Consider the following 20734-nt stretch of genomic DNA (forward strand, 5'->3'; position numbering starts at 1 on the left):
TAAAATCTTGTTACAGTTTAAATCCCCAATTAGTTGGAATATTTAACTTCGGGTATAAGGATAATTTGACGAGGACACTCGCACTTTATATTTATGACTGATGGACTGTTATGGACAAAAACCAGACGGACATATTAAATAATCCAGGACAAAGGACAATTAACCCATGGGCATAAAACTAAAATCAACACGTCAAACATCATGATTACGGAAGTTTAAATAAGCATAATTCTTTTATTTCATATTTAATTTCCTTTATTTTATATTTAATTGCACTTCTAATTATCGCATTTTTATTGTTATTGTATTTAATTGCACTTTTAATTATCGTACTTTTTAATTATCGCAAGTTTATTTTATCGCACTTTTATTATTCGCAATTTCATTATCGTTATTTACTTTATGCTTTAATTTAAGTCTTGTATTTATTTTTAATATTTTACATTTGGTTTTAACTGCGACTAAAGTTTTAAAATCGACAAACCGGTCATTAAACGGTAAAAAACCCCCTTTTTATAATAATACTACTAGTACATATATATTTTTTTTGTATTTTTTACAAATATTGTGTGTAAAAATATAGCGTTAAACTTCACTAGCTCCCTGTGGAACGAACCGGACTTACTAAAAACTACACTACACTACGATTAGGTACACTGCCTATAAGTGTTGTAGCAAGGTTTAGGTATATCCCATCCGTAAAATAAATAAAACTTGTGTAATATTTCGTCGCATTTCATATTAAAAATAACATTATTTCGTATACACCCCCTACGACATCAAGTTTTTGGCGCCGCTGCCGGGGATCGCCGAAGCGAAACGCTATAAAAAAAAAGAATCTAGACACAGGTGCGGAGCCAGGATATTAGACGAGTGGTGTCACTAGGTACAAATACATAGGAAAATAAGTTATCATACAAATGTCCGTAAGATTTTTTTTTTATTGATAAACACAGAATCTATAGCTAATTATCTTAAGTGAATGAATGAAAATATAAAATAAAACTATTAATTAAAATACACATTAATATAGTTTTACATGAAATTGTAAAGTAATTATTAAAAAGAATACCAGAAAAATCCAAAGTGAGCCCAACCCTACTACCAACGAAAATTATAAAGTGGTCTGCTAGTCACTTATTTAGTTGCCCCTGACCCGCAAAACTGAAAAAAAAAGTGAAAAAAAGGGAGTAAAATATAGTAGAAAAAGGTAAAAAATAAAAAGAAAAAAAAAGGGTTAAAATAAAAGTTGTCTAAAAAATGATTTAGAGTAACAGTTTTTGACAGCACACTGCACACCATAATAAAAGAAAAGACATTTCTAGTGGACCCCATCTGCCACCCATTTCTTTTATTTCCGTCGGTTGAAATTAAGAGGAAAACAACCGGCTGGGTCCCACGTGCTTTATCCCATGTCACCTTGTCCCCATTCCACCTAGCAAGTCCACATTCAATGTATCTAGACATTTTGTTTTAAACCTTGAATTCATTAAATGAAAAAAAAAAATAAAAATTTTTAAAGTTTTTTTTTTAAGTTTTATTATCTTTAGATTTTTAGACTATAGTTACAACTTTTAGTTCTAAGCTTAGTTTTTGCCGTAATTATTTTTATACTTTTAGATTTTTAGGCTTTGCCGTAAAATCCCTTAAGTGCTTATTCCTTAGACTAAGATTTAGGTGCTTTAGAATTTTGCGACGCGAATAGTAATAGTAATAGTATAGTATACACTCGAGTTGAATCAAATGCAAGTAAAACGTCACCACGTAATTCAAACTCAAACTCGATTAAAACTTTAATGAAATCAAGTTTATCGTCATCCAAAATATATAGAAAGTTGATTGCAAATAGGGCTAACAATATATGAGCATGAGATATATCGGCTATCAAAATTAAGCCGAATTAACCTATAGTGTATGTCAAATCTATTTAGTACATAAGATGAAATATAGCATCTAGATAAAGTAGGAATAATTAAAAATAAAATCACATTGGATGCTAAGTATGCTGGTCGGTTCCATTTGATCTAAATTAATTAAAGTTCACTTGAGGTATCATTTGCATTCCACGAAGTAATTGTTGTACTAATTATTAGTTAATGATTTATTTTGTTTAACTTTTTTTTAATATATAAACTCAGATAAGATAAGCACAAGTGAAAAATTGCTACTCCCGATAACTACGCGGGTTACTACTTTCTTATTTTTATTTTTCGACGCGTTTACCTATGTATCAATTACAATTCCAATTAGTGATCTCTATTTGTAGTTTTAATTTTAAGATAGTGATAGTTATAAGGTTGGATTAACCGCGTGTTTACAAACCACTCTTCGTCTTTTTCATTTTTCGACACTTTTCGACGCGCACTCTTTTTCTCTCTTATTTCTCGCCATTCTAGTTTTTAGGACTTAGAATTTTTTCTACTTCTTCTCTAAATTTCTTAAAATTACGAAAATTTATTTTAAGTGGTTAAATTGATAGACATCAAAATTTTCTGGTTCGTAGTAATAGTTGGATTTGTACGTGGACCGGGTTATTGGAGCCAAACAGTACTCAATTATATTGAGACCAAACGAATCCTGCCCCTCTGCTGCATCTTTTGGCTATTCGAAACGTGGGCAAAATCAGAAAAGTCTATTAATTGGATAACTTATTATAATTTTTCTTTCCTTTTAAAAACTAATAAGATATTCAGTGAATGCACCGAGCAAGACGTTCATCACCTTTTGTACGTTCACCACCTGTAACTCGATCAAGACATCTAGCAAATATTGTCGCCGTTGATTTTTCTTTAGAATCGTCATCCAGTCGACCAAGTACTCCAATTCAAATTTCCGATAATCCATTTTTTGAAACCGACCTCACAATTGAGAATCCGGAGAATATTCAGGGACAATTCGTAGATCCTGAACCATTAAATTTTCCTCCGGAACCACCAATCATTCAAACAGAGATTGTTGAGGAACGAACCATTAAATCAGAATCCTCTAGTGATTCCGATTCAACAAATTCAATTATGGAGAATCTGGAACCTTTAAGTATGGAAGACCGAATGAGAGCTAAACGCACTGGCCAAGGTCACGCAATTACTCATCCAGACATTAATGCGCCAGATTATGAAATCAAAGGACAAATTCTACACATGGTGACTAATCAATGCCAATTTAGTGGTGCGCCGAAGGAAGATCCAAATGAACATTTACGTACCTTTAATAGGATCTGCACACTATTTAAAATCCGAGAAGTGGAGGATGAACAGATATATCTCATGTTATTTCCCTGGACTTTAAAGGGAGAAGCCAAAGATTGGTTGGAATCGTTACCTGAAGGGGCGATTGATACATGGGACGTTTTAGTTGACAAATTCCTTAAACAATTCTTTCCTGCATCTAAAGCCGTAAGACTTCAAGCAGAAATTGTTACGTTCACACAGAAACCAAATGAAACTCTATATGAGGCGTGGACAAGATATGGAAAGTTATTAAGAGGATGTCCGCAACATGGTTTAGACACCTGTCAAATAGTACAAATATTCTACCAAGGATGCGACATCACTACAAGAAAAGACATAGATATAGCAGCTGGTGGTTCTATTATGAAGAAAACCGAAACTGATGCTTATAAAATTATTGATAACACTGCTTCCCACTCACATGAGTGGCACCAAGAAAAAGACATCGTTAGATCATCTAAAGCAGCTAGAGCCGATTCTAGCCATGACTTAGATTCCATTTCTGCAAAGATAGATGCTTTCGAGAGACGAATGGAAAAGATGACTAAAGATATTCACGCTATGCGAATTAGTTGTGAGCAGTGTGGAGGACCACATTTGACAAAAGATTGTCTCAGTATTGAACAAACAATGGAACAAAGAGAGAATGTTTCATACATGAACCAAAGGCTTGGAAATAATTATCAGAATAATTATGAACCGCCAAGACCAAACTATAATCAAAACCAAAACTATAACCGAAATGTTCCATACAACAACCAACAAGGTCCTAGCAATCAACAAGTATCTAACAATACTTACAATCAGCAAAGACCTATTTTTCCAATTAAACCACCACAAACCGATGAGAAAAGGCCAAATTTTAAAGACATGATGTCAAAGCTAGTTGAATCTCAAACTCAATTTTTCACATCTCAAAAACAAACCAATGAACAAAATGCTCAAGCATTTAGAAATCAACAAGCTTCTATTCAAAATCTGAAACAAGAAGTAAGTAACCTAGCAAGATTAATAGGGGAAAGAAAACCGGGAAGTCTACCTAGTGATACAAATGCTAATCCCCGAAATGAAACAGCTAAAGCCATTACCACAAGAAGTGGTACAACACTTAAACCACCTGAAATACCTGTAACTTCTGATGAAACTATTCCTACTCCACAAGAACCACAACCTAATCAAGATAAGGAAAAAGAACCGGTAGTTGAAAAGGTTAATGAAGATAACACAGTTAAGGCTAAACCTTATGTTAAACCATACCAACCACCACTTCCTTATCCGAGTAAAATGAAGAAAGAGAAACTTGAAGCCGAGCAATCCAAATTCTTGGATATGTTTAAACAGATAAATGTAAATCTTCCTTTCATTGATGTGATTTCAGGAATGCCTAGATATGCTAAATTCTTGAAAGATCTAATCTCAAATAGAAAGAAAATGGAAGAACTCTCGGCTGTTACTATGAATGCTAATTGTTCAGCAGTACTGTTGAATAAGATACCAGAAAAACTATCTGATCCAGGAAGTTTCACAATTCCATGTTTTCTGGGTAGTCTTAGTTCAATAGAAGCATTGGCAGACTTAGGTGCTAGTATAAATCTAATGCCGTATTCACTATACACTAAACTAGACCTTGGAGAATTGAAACCAACAAGAATAAGCATACAACTAGCCGATAGATCAATAAAATATCCTAGAGGGATAATGGAGAACATGCTAGTTAAAGTTGGTACTTTAGTATTTCCAGTAGATTTTGTTGTTTTGGACATGGAAGAAGATTCTCAAGTTCCTCTCATATTAGAAAGACCATTCTTAAACACGGCTAAAGCAATGATAGACGTGTTCGGTAAGAAACTGACCCTAAGTATAGAGGATGAGAGTGTTACCTTTTCAGTTGATAGAGCAATGCAATAACCACAATCTGTAGATGATACATGTTATTATATTCAAACTATAGATGCACATGCAGAATTATTAGAAGAATTTCCAGAATTACAAGGAACAGGAGAATGTTCTTTAGGAGAAGGTAATGAACCAATTGATGAAGCTGAAATGTTAGCTACACTAATAGCTAATGGATATGAACCAACAACAGAAGAAATTCAAATGCTAAAAGAAGAAGACAGATATCGATACAAATCATCGATAGAAGAACCTCCGAAATTAGAGTTAAAGCCACTTCCAAACCATTTGGAATACGCTTATTTACATGGTGAATCTGAATTACCTGTAATAATATCGTCTTCTCTTACTGAAAATGAGAAATCACAACTCATTTCTGTGTTGAAAGCTCATAAACCAGCCATTGCATGGAAGATTCATGATATTAAAGGAATAAGTCCTTCGTATTGCACACATAAAATCCTTATGGAAGAAGGTCATAAAACGTATGTGCAACGCCAACGAAGACTAAATCCTAATATGCAAGATGTAGTTAAGAAAGAGATTATTAAACTGCTAGATGCAGGTCTAATTTATCCAATCTCTGATAGTCCATGGGTAAGCCCAGTTCAATGCGTGCCTAAGAAAGGTGGCATGACTGTCATTACAAATGAGAAAAATGAGCTTATTCCTACTAAGACTGTAACAGGATGGCGTGTGTGTATTGATTATAGAAAATTAAATGACGCCACCAGAAAAGATCACTTTCCCTTACCTTTCATAGATCAAATGTTGGAAAGATTAGCCGGAAATAGTTACTATTGTTTTCTAGATGGATTTTTCAGATATTTTCAAATTACAATAGCACCCGAAGATCAAGAGAAAACCACATTCACGTGCCCTTATGGTACTTTTGCTTACAAACGCATGCCATTTGGACTTTGCAATGCCCCTGCAACCTTCAAAGGTGTATGATGGCGATTTTTCATGACATGATAGAAGAATGCATGGAAGTATTCATGGATGACTTTTCAGTCTTCGGTGATACATTTGAATCATGTCTAGTTAATCTGGAATGAATGCTTATTAGATGCGAGCAATCAAATCTAGTTCTTAATTGGGAGAAATGCCATTTCATGGTTAAAGAAGGCATCGTTCTTGGTCATAAAATTTCAAAGAAAGGAATTGAAGTGGATAGAGCTAAAGTAGATGTAATTTCTAAACTTCCACATCCCACCAATGTTAGAGGAGTTAGGAGTTTTCTAGGGCATGCCGATTTTTACCGACGTTTCATAAAAGATTTTTCTAAAATTGCCACTCCTATGAATAAACTCCTAGAAAAGGATGCTCCATTCATCTTTTCGGATGAATGCATCAAATCTTTTAATATTATTAAAGAAAAACTCACTAATGCGCCGATCATGATCACACCAAATTGGAATCTACCATTTGAACTAATGTGCGATGCAAGTGATTTTGCAATGGGAGCCGTTTTAGGACAAAGGATTGAAAAATGATTTCAACCTATATATTATGCTAGTAAGACGTTACAAGGAGCAAAACGAACTATACAACTACTGAAAAAGAACTCCTTGCTATTGTCTTTGCTTTTGACAAATTTCGATCATATCTCGTTCTAGCAAAAACAGTGGTCTATACCGACCATTCTGCTCTTAGATACCTATTTTCAAAACAAGATGCTAAACCAAGATTAATCCGTTGGATCTTACTCTTACAAGAGTTTGATATTGAAATCCGAGATAAAAGAGGAGCAGAAAATCTCGCCGCTGATCATCTTTCTCGTCTTGAAAATCCCGAATTAGAAGTTCTAAATGAATCAGCCATACAAGACAACTTTCCTGATGAATATCTATTGAAGATAGATTATAAAGAAATCCCATGGTTTGCAGACTATGCAAATTATTTAGTATGTGGATTCCTTGAAAAAGGATTATCGTACCAAAGACGAAAGAAATTCTTCAGTGATATAAAACACTATTTTTGGGAAGATCCACATCTGTTTAAAAGTTGTCCCGATGGAATAATACGCCGATGTGTATTTGGAGATGAAGCTAGTAAAATATTAAACCATTGTCACACAGGACCAACAGGAGGGCATTATGGACCTCAACTAACAGCTAGAAAAGTTTATGAAGCTGGATTCTATTGGCCTACAATTTACAAAGACGCACACCTTCTTTGCAAATCCTGTGATGCTTGTCAAAGGGCCGGAAAAATAAGTCAACGTAATGAAATGCCACAAAATGTCATCCAAGTATGTGAAGTATTTGACATTTGGGGTATTGACTTTATGGGTCCATTTCCAAAATCTCATAATAATCTATATATACTCGTAGCCATTGATTAAGTATCTAAATGGGCGGAAGCACAAGCTCTCCCAACTAACGATGCACGAGTTGTAGTCAACTTTTTAAAACGTCTTTTTGCAAGGTTTGAAACACCGAAAGCTTTAATAAGTGATCGGGGTACTCATTTCTGTAATAATCAACTTGAGAAAGTTCTTAAAAGATATGGAGTAACTCATAAAATCTCCACCGCATATCATCCACAAACAAGTGGACAAGTTGAAAATACCAACCGAGCTTTAAAACGTATTCTAGAGAAAACCGTAGGATCAAATCCGAAGGAATGGTCCATTAAATTGGAGGATGCACTCTGGGCTTTTAGAACAGCCTACAAAACTCCAATTGGAACCACACCTTTTAGACTTGTTTATGGAAAAGCATGTCATCTTCCAGTAGAAATTGAACACAAAGCATTTTGGGCTTTGAAAACATGTAATCTTGATTTACATGAAGCTGGACATCTACGATTAAGTCAACTAAACGAATTAGAAGAATTAAGACATGAAGCATACGAAAATTCGTTAATCTATAAGGAAAGAACGAAGAAATGGCATGATAAAAGAATCAGAAGTTCAAAAGAATTTAAGGAAGGAGACAGAGTTCTTCTTTTCAATTCACGATTCAAGCTATTTCCTGGAAAATTGAAATCAAGATGGTCTGGACCATTCATAGTCAAAAGAGTTTTCCCATACGGAACGATAGAATTAATAAATTCAAATGGGATTGAATTTAAAGTTAATGGTCACAGAGTTAAACATTACATACATGGTCCGATGGAAGTCGACAATGAAGTTAATCACAATTTCGACACCACAGCTAACTAAGTGTGGGGAGAATCAAGTCTTTAAAGGATAATATGTATTTCTGTTAGAGTTAGATTGTCTGTTTTCGTGTAGTTCTCGAAAATGGAACCCGAATGGTCTTTCCCTAGCAGACCCTAAAGAACTAGTCTTCTCCCCCCATTCTGAATTTTTTTTTTTTTTTTTAGGTTTTTACAAAATGAAGACTGCCTGTGAACTAAACCATGGTCTAATGCTACACGCTTTGATCACTAAACGTAATAATGACATACTACCGAGTGAATTAGTATCAGTAATCAGAGAAAGAATGGACGGAGTTAGAAAAGAATCCAGATGCGAAGATAATAAGTTACAATTTGGTAAAGGAAAATCAAAATCCGCAGCGAAAAGAAGAGCACGACACCTAGAACGATGTCACAAATGCGGAAAATGGTCACATGGAGGTAAATGTTCAAATAATCAAACCTATTCAAACACCGAATTTGTTACTTTATGCAGAGACGGACCATTCATATGTTTAGAAGAAAAGACACTAAATGCTCGAGGTTACGCCTATGTAGCTATGGAAAACCAATTAAACCGACTATCCTATGAATGGGATAGATCATATAACTAAGAAATCTATTTCACAGGTATGTTTGTACAGTTTTTATTTTATTTTTTTTATTTTTAACCTTTTGATAATAAACGCTAATTTGTTCGCTAAAAAGTATTAAATTGGTATTGAATAAAATTAGGTTTGGCGACCGAAATTATTGATATCATTCAAAAATTTATTACATCACTGCGAAATTTAACGTTTATTCTTAAGGTATAAATATCTTTAATCAATCAACCCAAAATATTTCAAAAATTCGTCATGAGTTAAATTAGGTCTTGGAACCGAAATTACTTTACCGAAAAGAGGGGCGCATATTTTTGATAATATTTGATTGATTAAAGTGGGATAAAAAGCCAAAAAGGCTTTTAATTTTATTTTTACCATGTTTTTAAAATTAATATTTAAATCTTAAATTAATATTGTAAACTTTGTAAAAACAATATTTTTAAAATTGTAAATATTTGAAAAATTAATATAAGTTTGGTGTGAATTTATAATATGAATTTTTAAAATTAAGTTTGGTGTAAATTTTTAATTTTTAAAATATGAATTTTTAATTTTATGCATTTCAAAATTTTAAGTTTGGTGTGAATTTTTAATATTAATTTTGAATTTTATATTTAAATTGTGTGAATTTAAAAACAAAAATTTACTTTATCTCATTAAGTTAAAAATATGATTTTTAAAATTCGTCGTAAGTTGAAGACTAGGTCATTGAACCGAAATTGCTTTACCCGAGGGAGGGACGAGAACTTTTATTATCATTATTTTTAATCTTATTGAATTAAAGTATGCAAAAAAAAAAAAAAAAAAAAAAACCCCTAAAAATCTTTGCTTTTAAAACAATCGCTACAAAAAGACAAATTTTAAAATTTTGTCGAAGGACGGACTAGGACATCGATCCGAAACGACCTCGTCCTAAATAACAAGAGAAACAAAATTTTAAAATTAATTAATATTTTTTTTATAAGTTAAAGATTTCTAAAAAAAAAAAATCCAATATGTTTGGAAACTTTGGTAAAATTTAATCATTTTTCTACGCAAATCACCCTCAATAATTTAAATTGTTACTGATTTCTTGCAAATGAGGGCATTGCAAGATCTTAAGTGTGGGAAGGGGTTAAATTATTTCGGATTTTAAAATTTTTATCTTAAACACTGGGTTACCATTAAAAATACTAGTAAAGCAGTAGTTGTATTAGAATCTAGTGTTCTCTGGTAATAAAGAACAGCCCTAGTCTTATATACTGACTACCCAATTCTAGTAAAAATTTTCAAAATTTTCAATTAAATGAACTCAAAATCATGTTTATACATATTTATGAACGATAAAACTAGGTTTTAACACCGAAATTATTGTAACCTCGGAAAGGACATAAATTGAGAAACAAACCAAAATGTTAAAATTCATTTAAGAACGGAATAGAGGAGAACAAAAAGGCAAATAAAAGAAAATAAAAGTCAAGTGTGGGAAAATTTACCAAGTTATTTTAAACATATGTAACATATTTCTGTAACAAATAATTTAAGATACTTTTTGCTTTGGACTAATCTAAACAGTTTTACCCGATTTATTATAATATATTTGAAAGAAAGATGGATCTACACGATGAATCAATTCCATCATTAAAAGTAAGTAAAGTCTTCCGAAAAAGACACGCGCTTCTTGATTTAGGTCATGAAGTTGTCGTCCAGACCAGCTGTAGGTTGACGAAAAATCTAGAAAAGTCATCACTAAAATCGGCTGGAAATCCACGGACCTCAGCATCAAACAGGGTCGCCAGGTGGTCAGATTTATCCTAACCATGAGAAAGATTTATCTCGTACAATGGGGGCACCGTGCAAATTAGCTGGATAAGACTAATGAATCAGATCCCCAGAAAGGATAATCTCCTTAAAAGATCAAAAATCAGCTTTTAAGACTGATATTACTCAATCCTTGAGATTGACCTTAAAGATTGAGAATTCAAACTCATGGAATTCGATGATGTCTAAACTCGAGCTTGAACGAGAAAATATTTTGATCAAAATACAAACTGATTTGTTTTCTGAAAACCCATTTTCAATGCGTTCATTACCATTGAACGTAAAATCCTAGGAATTCACCTGGAATTCATTAGGTCACCTAAACCAAATCGGGTGTCAACCGTAAGAACGGTGGTTGCATAGCATGGTCAGAGACAGGACCTTGTGCCAGAACGAAAAAATTATAGGATGATCTTTACTATTGCTCCTACCAAGGATAGTTCTAGCATCCGACACGTTAATAAGACCATAATCATTTGCATGTCACGGGACTTTGCCTTAACAGTTTCTTGTTCATCGCTTTCCTTTACAACCGGACGGTAGTTTACCGAAAGGTAATATACGAAACAAGTAAACTGGATGTGTGCTTTCCGATACCGGGATAGCAGTGGATTACACGAACCTAAAAGTTTTTAGCCAAAATATTGATCCACAAATATATTTTGCAACATCGATGATGGATCAAATCAGAAAACTTGTCTAGGGTAAAATCTAGCATGAATTTTCAAAAGATCAAATGTTTTCATAAAGATCCAATTTCCCTAAAGCATCTACATTTTTATAGTCATGTGGGACTGTAAACCGCCTTTCAAATGTGCACTTTGCTTTGGAAACCGAAAGTAAATCAGCTATTTGATTGAAAGTGTCGTTGACCTAAACCCAAGGCAACTGTGAATGACACACCCACCTTTAACCACATCGTTACTATCATTGTTCATACCGCCGTATTAAAATCGCTGATGTACAAAGTGTGAAGAATAAAGAAGTGATTCAAGTGTTTTTCAAGACTATATTGCTTGAGGACAAGCAACGCTTAAGTGTGGGAATATTGATAAGGCTAAAAAGGAACATATATTTCATAGCATTATCCCCCAAGAAATACAAGATTTTAGTTGCAATTGTTCCATTTTCAAGTAATATTCGTTTATATTAAATAAGTGCGAAGACAAAAGGCGAAAACGACGAATTGAAGACACAAAGGTCCAAACAGCTCAAAAGTACAAGTTACAATAAAAAAAGTTCAAATTATTGATGAAGAACGTCTAAAAATGACAAAAGTACAAGTTACAAAACGCAAAGTACACGATATAAAATAGTACGAAAGGACGTTCGAAAATCCGGAACCGGGATATGAGTCAACTCTCAACTCTCGACGCAACGGTGTAAAAATTACGAGTCAACTATGCACAAGAATAAAATATAATATTTAAATAATTCATAATAAGAATAATATTAAATAATAAAAAGTTGTTAATTGAGCATAGTTCAGGGGTCATAAATGAAAATTCAAATCTATATTTCGCCTATAAAAGGCCTCGTTCTCTGCACTCTGTATCCATTCAATTTATAAATCCATCTTTTTTCTTCTCATTCATACGATATATTTATATTTATAATTTATATTTTAATTTTAATTTTAATTATAATTCTAATAATAAGGGTATGTCAGCGAATGTTGTAAGGGTGTAAGTCGAAATTCTGTCCGTGTAACGCTACGCTATTTTTAATCATTGTAAGTTATGTTCAACCTTTTTACATTAATGTCTCGTAGCTAAGTTATTATTATGCTTATTTAAAACGAAGTAATCATGATGTTGGGCTAATTACTAAAATTGGGTAATTGGGCTTTGTACCATAATTGGGGTTTGGACAAAAGAACGACACTTGTGGAAATTAGACTATGAGCTATTAATGGGGCTTTATATTTGTTTAACTAAATGATAGTTTGTTAATGTTAATATAAAGATTTACAATTGGGCGTCCCTATAAATTACCATATACACTCAATCGGACACGATGGGCGGGGTATTTATATGTACGAATAATCGTTCATTTAACCGGACACGGGAATGGATTAATAGCCACTAGAATAATTAAAACAGGGGTGAAATTATGTACAAAAGACACTTGGTATAATTGATAACAAAATATTAAAACCTTGGGTTACACTCAGTCGACATCCTGGTGTAATTATTAAACAAAGTATTAAAATCTTGTTACAGTTTAAATCCCCAATTAGTTGGAATATTTAACTTCGGGTATAAGGATAATTTGACGAGGACACTCGCACTTTATATTTATGACTGATGGACTGTTATGGACAAAAACCAGACGGACATATTAAATAATCCAGGACAAAGGACAATTAACCCATGGGCATAAAACTAAAATCAACACGTCAAACATCATGATTACGGAAGTTTAAATAAGCATAATTCTTTTATTTTATATTTAATTTCCTTTATTTTATATTTAATTGCACTTCTAATTATCGCATTTTTATTGTTATTGTATTTAATTGCACTTTTAATTATCGTACTTTTTAATTATCGCAAGTTTATTTTATCGCACTTTTATTATTCGCAATTTCATTATCGTTATTTACTTTATGCTTTAATTTAAGTCTTGTATTTATTTTTAATATTTTACATTTGGTTTTAACTGCGATTAAAGTTTTAAAATCGACAAACCGGTCATTAAACGGTAAAAAACCCTCTTTTTATAATAATACTACTAGTACATATATATTTTTTTTGTATTTTTTTACAAATATTGTGTGTAAAAATATAGCGTTAAACTTCACTAGCTCCCTGTGGAACGAACCGGACTTACTAAAAACTACACTACACTACGATTAGGTACACTGCCTATAAGTGTTGTAGCAAGGTTTAGGTATATCCCATCCGTAAAATAAATAAAACTTGTGTAATATTTCGTCGCATTTCATATTAAAAATAACACTATTTCGTATACACCCCTACGACATCAACGAGTGTATCAAATCTTTTAATATTCTTAAAGAGAAACTCACTAATGCGCCGATCATGATAACACCAAATTGGAATCTACCATTTGAACTAATGTGCGATGCAAGTGATTTTGCAATGGGAGCCGTTTTAGGACAAAGGATTGAAAAACAATTTCAACCTATATATTATGCTAGTAAGACATTACAAGGAGCACAAACGAACTATACAACTACTGAAAAAGAACTCCTTGCTATTGTCTTTGTTTTTGACAAATTTCGATCATATCTCGTTCTAGCAAAAACGGTGGTCTATACCGACCATTCTGCTCTTAGATACCTATTTTCAAAACAAGATGCTAAACCAAGATTAATCCGTTGGATCTTACTCTTACAAGAGTTTGATATTGAAATCCGAGATAAAAGAGGAGCAGAAAATCTCGCCGCTGATCATCTTTCTCGTCTTGAAAATCCCAAATTAGAAGTTCTAAATGAATCAGCCATACAAGACAACTTTCCTGATGAATATCTATTGAAGATAGATTATAAAGAAATCCCATGGTTTGCAGACTATGCAAACTATTTAGTATGTGGATTCCTTGAAAAAGGATTATCGTACCAAAGACGAAAGAAATTCTTCAGTGATATAAAACACTATTTTTGGGAAGATCCACATCTGTTTAAAAGTTATCCCGATGGAATAATACGCCGATGTGTATTTGGAGATGAAGCTAGTAAAATATTAAACCATTGTCACACAGGACCAACAGGAGGGCATTATGGGCCTCAACTAACAGCAAGAAAAGTTTATGATGCTGGATTCTATTGGCCTACAATTTACAAAGACGCACACCTTCTTTGCAAATCCTGTGATGCTTGTCAAAGGGCCGGAAAAATAAGTCAACGTGATGAAATGCCACAAAATGTCATCAAAGTATGTGAAGTATTTGACATTTGGGGTATTGACTTTATGGGTCCATTTCCAAAATCTCATAATAATCTATATATACTCGTAGCCATTGATTATGTATCTAAATGGGCGGAAGCACAAGCTCTCCCAACTAACGATGCACGAGTTGTAGTCAACTTTTTAAAACGTCTTTTTGCAAGGTTTGGAACACCGAAAGGTTTAATAAGTGATCGGGGTACTCATTTCTGTAATAATCAACTTGAGAAAGTTCTTAAAAGATATGGAGTAACTCATAAAATCTCCACCGCATATCATTCACAAACAAGTGGACAAGTTGAAAATACCAACCGAGCTTTAAAACGTATTCTAGAGAAAACCGTAGGATCAAATCCAAAGGAATGGTCCATTAAATTGGAGGATGCACTCTGGGCTTTTAGAACAGCCTACAAAACTCCAATTGGAACCACACCTTTTAGACTTGTTTATGGAAAAACATGTCATCTTCCAGTAGAAATTGAACACAAAGCATTTTGGGCTTTGAAAACATGTAATCTTGATTTACATGAAGCTGGACGTCTACGATTAAGTCAACTAAACGAATTAGAAGAATTAAGACATGAAGCATACGAAAATTCGTTAATCTATAAGGAAAGAACGAAGAAATGGCATGATAAAAGAATCAGAAGTTCAAAATAATTTAAAGAAGGAGACAGAGTTCTTCTTTTCAATTCAAGATTCAAGCTATTTCCTGGAAAATTGAAATCAAGATGGTCTGGACCATTCATAGTCAAAAGAGTTTTCCCATACGGAACGATAGAATTAATAAATTCAAATGGGATGGAATTTAAAGTTAATGGTCACAGAGTTAAACATTACATACATGGTCCGATGGAAGTCGACAACGAAGTTAATCACAATTTCGACACCACAGCTAACTAAGTGTGGGGAGAATCAAGTCTTTAAAGGATAATATGTATTTCTGTTAGAGTTAGATTGTTTGTTTTCGTGTAGTTCTCGAAAATGGAACCCGAATGGTCTTTCCCTAGCAGACCCTAAAGAACTAGTCTTCTCCCCCCATTCTGAATTTTTATTTTTTTTAGGTTTTTACGAAATGAAGACTGCCTGTGAACTAAACCATGGTCTAATGCTACACGCTTTGATCACTAAACGTAATAATAACATACTACCGAGTGAATTAGTATCAGTAATCAGAGAAAGAATGGACGGAGTTAGAAAAGAATCCAGATGCGAAGATAATAAATTACAATTTGGTAAAGGAAAATCAAAATCCGCAGCGAAAAGAAGAGCACGACACCTAGAAAGATGTCACAAATGCGGAAAATGGTCACATGGAGGTAAATGTTCAAATAATCAAACCTATTCAAATACCGAATTTGTTACTTTATGCAGAGACGGACCGTTCATATGTTTAGAAGAAAAGACACTGAATGCTCGAGGTTACGCCTATGTAGCCATGGAAAACCAATTAAACCGACTATCTTATGAATGGGATAGATCATATAACTAAGAAATCTATTTCACAGGTATGTCTGTACAGTTTTTATTTTTATTTTTATTTTTAACCTTTTGATAATAAACGCTAATTTGTTCGCTAAAAAGTATTAAATTGGTATTGAATAAAATTAGGTTTGGCGACCGAAATTATTGATATCATTCAAAAATTTATTACATCACTGCGAAATTTAACGTTTATTCTTAAGGTATAAATATCTTTAATCAATCAACCCAAAATATTTCAAAAATTCGTCATGAGTTAAATTAGGTCTTGGAACCGAAATTACTTTACCGAAAAGAGGGGCGCATATTTTTGATAATATTTGATTGATTAAAGTGGGATAAAAAGCCAAAAAGATTTTTAATTTTATTTTTACCATGTTTTTTTTAAAATTAATATTTAAATCTTAAATTAATATTGTAAACTTTGTAAAAATAATATTTTAAAAAAAAAAATGTAAATATTTGAAAAATTAATATAAGTTTGGTGTGAATTTATAATGTAAATTTTTAAAATTAAGTTTGGTGTGAATTTATAATGTGAATTTTTAAAATTAAGTTTGGTGTGAATTTTTAATATTAATTTTGAATTTTATATTTATGTTGTGTGAATTTAAAAACAAAAATTTACTTTATCTCATTAAGTTAAAAATATGATTTTTAAAATTCGTCGTAAGTTGAAGACTAGGTCTTTGAACCGAAATTGCTTTACCCAAGGGAGGGACGAGAACTTTTATTATCATTATTTTTAATCTTATTGAATTAAAGTATGCCAAAAACATTAAAAAACCCAAAAATCTTTACTTTTAAAAACCGCGCTTTGATTTGACAAATTTTAAAATTTTGTCGAGAGACAGACTAGGACAACGATCCGAAACGCCCTCGATCCTAAAGGAAAACAAAATTTTTAAAATTTAATTAATTATAAGTTTTATAAAGCATAAGGTTTTTAAAAAAAAAAAAAAAAACCTGAAAACACTGTAGCCGGCACCCCATGCGATCGCATGGGGTTTGCACTTGGAACCCATGCGATCGCATGGGGACCAAATGCGGGTCAGAAACAAAATAACAGCAGCGGGTCTGTTCTTCACCACAACACACACACATACACCCGAAACTCACCCAAAAATTCACCAATTTTCGCCATTTTTCCACCGTAATTCGTCATTTTTCTTGCTCTAATCATGCCTAGATTCTCATTCTTCAGCAAATTGGTAAAAATTACACCCCTAAACTCTATAAATTCCTAGTTTTTGTGATAATTACCAATTTTTTTACCTAATGCAATTTTGTTAATTTCTAGTGTAATTAGTGATAAATTGTTAGTATTTTATGCATGTATAACCTAGATTGATGCTATTTAACATAATTTGAAGCCAAAAACTTCAAAATTTTTAGAAATCTAGGGTTTGTGTTCTTGAGCAATTTGGGGCTTTTTGATATAAACAGGTTATGGCCGATTTTTGTCATGAATTATTGCTAAATTGAGTAGTGTAACATGTTTAGATAGTTAAATGATCCAAACAATGATCCTAAACATGATTTTTGGAGATTAAAGTGCACTTTTTAAGTCCAAAATTCATTAACTTGATTAATTTGATATATTTGCCATTTGAGACTTGTTTAATTATTAATAATGAATATTTTGACATGTTATTTGAGTTAAATGCTTATGAATTTTGTATACATTTTCATATGTGCTTATTTGAAAAGTGTAGAATTGTGAAAAATTGTGAAAATGTGTATAAGTTTAATTTTGATTTAACATGTTATAGTGATTGTTTTAAGTTGTTATTTTGCTAACACTAATGCATATTTGAATGCACAATTTTTGTGTTTAATGTGTTTTACAGAGAGCCGATACTGGAGGTTCAGGAGCATCATCATCTAGACGACCAGCACCAGCACCAGAACCAGAAATGCAACACGAACAAGAACCACAACAGGAACAACAACAGCCTGATCAACACATACCTTATTATGATCCAGTACAGTTTGTTGATGAATTCATAGTATTCCCAATGAGGCCGCCAGTAGAATTCCCAACGATTCCTGAGCACACTCTACATCCTAATCTGAGATTTGATAGAAGATGGAGAGATTACGAGACATATCAAAGGAACAAATTCAAATTGGTAACAAAAAATGTAGAGGTGCCAAGGGTAATTGATTGGGCCCCTTTGGAAACGGTCCATCTAGCTGACCGTGTTAGACAGCTTTTAGTTCAAAGGTATGGCAGTTCTTCTTTTACAGATTGGGAACGTCTTTTCACCATTCGTAGACCTGTATATAAGGAATGGTGTGTTGAGTTGATGAGTACTGTATCACTTGATACAAATATAGTTAGGATAGATGATAGAAGATTTCTTAGGTTTATCCTTGGCGGTAGAATGTACAGAATGTGCATGCTGGACATGGCCAGGGCCTTACAGATATATACTCCTGGTGAGTTGCTATTACCCGATTGTACAAACTTGATTCATTATGGTGAACGGGTAGATAGTAACTTTGACGCTGACGCCATTTGGAGGTGTATGTCACATTTTGATGTTTTTACACGAGCAGGAGGACACTCCTATACACATATTGACAGAGCCGAGCTTCGTATTATTCATAGATTTTTGGCTAACTCGATTACACAAAGAGGTCATAATAAAGAAAAAATTACCTTATATGATTTATTCTACCTAAAGTGTATTCGGGATCCTAGAAGCTTTGTCAATATCCCTTACTGTGTTGCTTTTTATTTATCTAAAATGGTAGAGGGAATGCAGGACGGGAGTATAATAGGAGGAGGTATTTTTGTTACTCTCATTGGAGAGTATTTAGGTGTTGATAGGAACCAAGGGGATCCATTACAGATTTGTAGAGAACAGGTTGAGCCCTTAGGATTGAAAGTTTATGTGGGTGCTAAGGTATTGAAAAGTAGACGTAACCAGGCAGTACCCTATGAGGGATCTCATCCTCAGGTAGAGAGAGGCTCAGACGAGGAAATGGAGGAGGCGGAAGACATTAGGGATGTCTTTCGAGATGCTATTCTTGACGTCCACGTTCGTATAGATGAGGAAGCAATGACGAACGCGGCAAGACATAGTATGTATGAGCAGTGGAACTCCGAGCGAGTATACGAGGATTATAGGCGACGCCAACACGATAGCTGGTTAGTTCATCAGCACCAAATCATGAGCCAGCTATCCTATCAGGTACCAAATAACTATGTACCTACTCGACCTGCTCATTTTCCGCCACATAGCCCCGATATCCAACCACCCTTTAACCGGTATGACTATAACCAAGCCTATCAGAACACCTATAACCAACAATGGAACCCACCCGATGAGATGAACTGGAACCCCTATCCAGACTGATTTAGTTCCATTTGGTTATTTTTATGATTATTATGTTTTTATCTTTTGACTTTTTCATGTTTAAACTTATGTTATTGGATAAATTTGTGTAATTTTTATTATTTTATTATTATTGTGTACTAATATTTCATATTTAGAATTTGAAAGTGGGATATTAAGTCCCACTTCAAATTGCCATGCATGATTATACTTGTATGTATGTATATTGTCGATTGTTCAAAACAGGGTAAAACAGCGCATTTTCAAAGACTGGCATTAAGTTCAGCAAAAGCTACTAATTTTGACGACAAGATGACAAATAAATGTGATGTAACAACAGACGAAATGAAAAAATGCTATGCACCATTTATCATTCAGCAAACAAACGCCAATATATTTGGAAACTGTGGTAAAATTTAATCATTTCTACGCTAATCACCCTCAATAATTTAAATTGTACTGATTTCTTGCAATTGAGGGCATTGCAAGATCTTAAGTGTGGGAAGGGGTTAAATTCTTTCGGATTTTTAAAATTTTTATCTTTATACACTTGGTTACCATTAAAAATACTAGTAACGTAGTAGTTGTATTAGAATCTAGTGCTCTCTGATAATAAAGAACAGCCCTAGTCTTATATACTGACTACCCAATTCTAGTAAAATTTTTCAAAATTTTCAATTAAATGAACTTAAAATCATGTTTATACATATTTATGAACGATAAAACTAGGTTTTAACACCGAAATTATTGTTACCTCGGAAAGGACATAAATTGAGAAACAAACCAAAATGTTGAAATTCATTTAAAATGGAATAGAGGACGATAAAGAGGAAAATAAAAGCCAAGTGTGGGAAAATTTACCAAGTTATCTTAAACATATGTCACATATATCTGTAACAAATAACTGAAAATACTTTTGCTTTGGACTAAACTAAACCATTTTACCCGATGAAAGAAAAGAAGAGATGGATCTACACGATGAATCAATTCCATCATTAAAAGGAAGTAAAGTCTTCCGAAAAAGAAACGCGCTTCTTGATTTAGGTCATGAAGTTGTCGTCCAGACCAGCTGTAGGTTGACGAAAAATCTAGAAAAGTCATCTCTAAAATCAGCAGGAAATCCACGGACCTCAGCATTAAACAGGGTCGCCAAGTGGTCAGATTTATCCTAACCATGAGAAGGATTTATCTCGTACAATGGGGGGGCACCGTGCAAATTAGCTTGATAAGACTACTGAATCAGATCTCTAGAAAGGATAATCTCCTTAAAAGATCAAAAATCAGCTTTTAAGACTGATATTACTCAATCCTTGAGATTG

This window comes from Rutidosis leptorrhynchoides, chromosome 10 (assembly GCF_046630445.1).
Source record: "Rutidosis leptorrhynchoides isolate AG116_Rl617_1_P2 chromosome 10, CSIRO_AGI_Rlap_v1, whole genome shotgun sequence".
Classification (NCBI taxonomy): domain Eukaryota; kingdom Viridiplantae; phylum Streptophyta; class Magnoliopsida; order Asterales; family Asteraceae; genus Rutidosis; species Rutidosis leptorrhynchoides.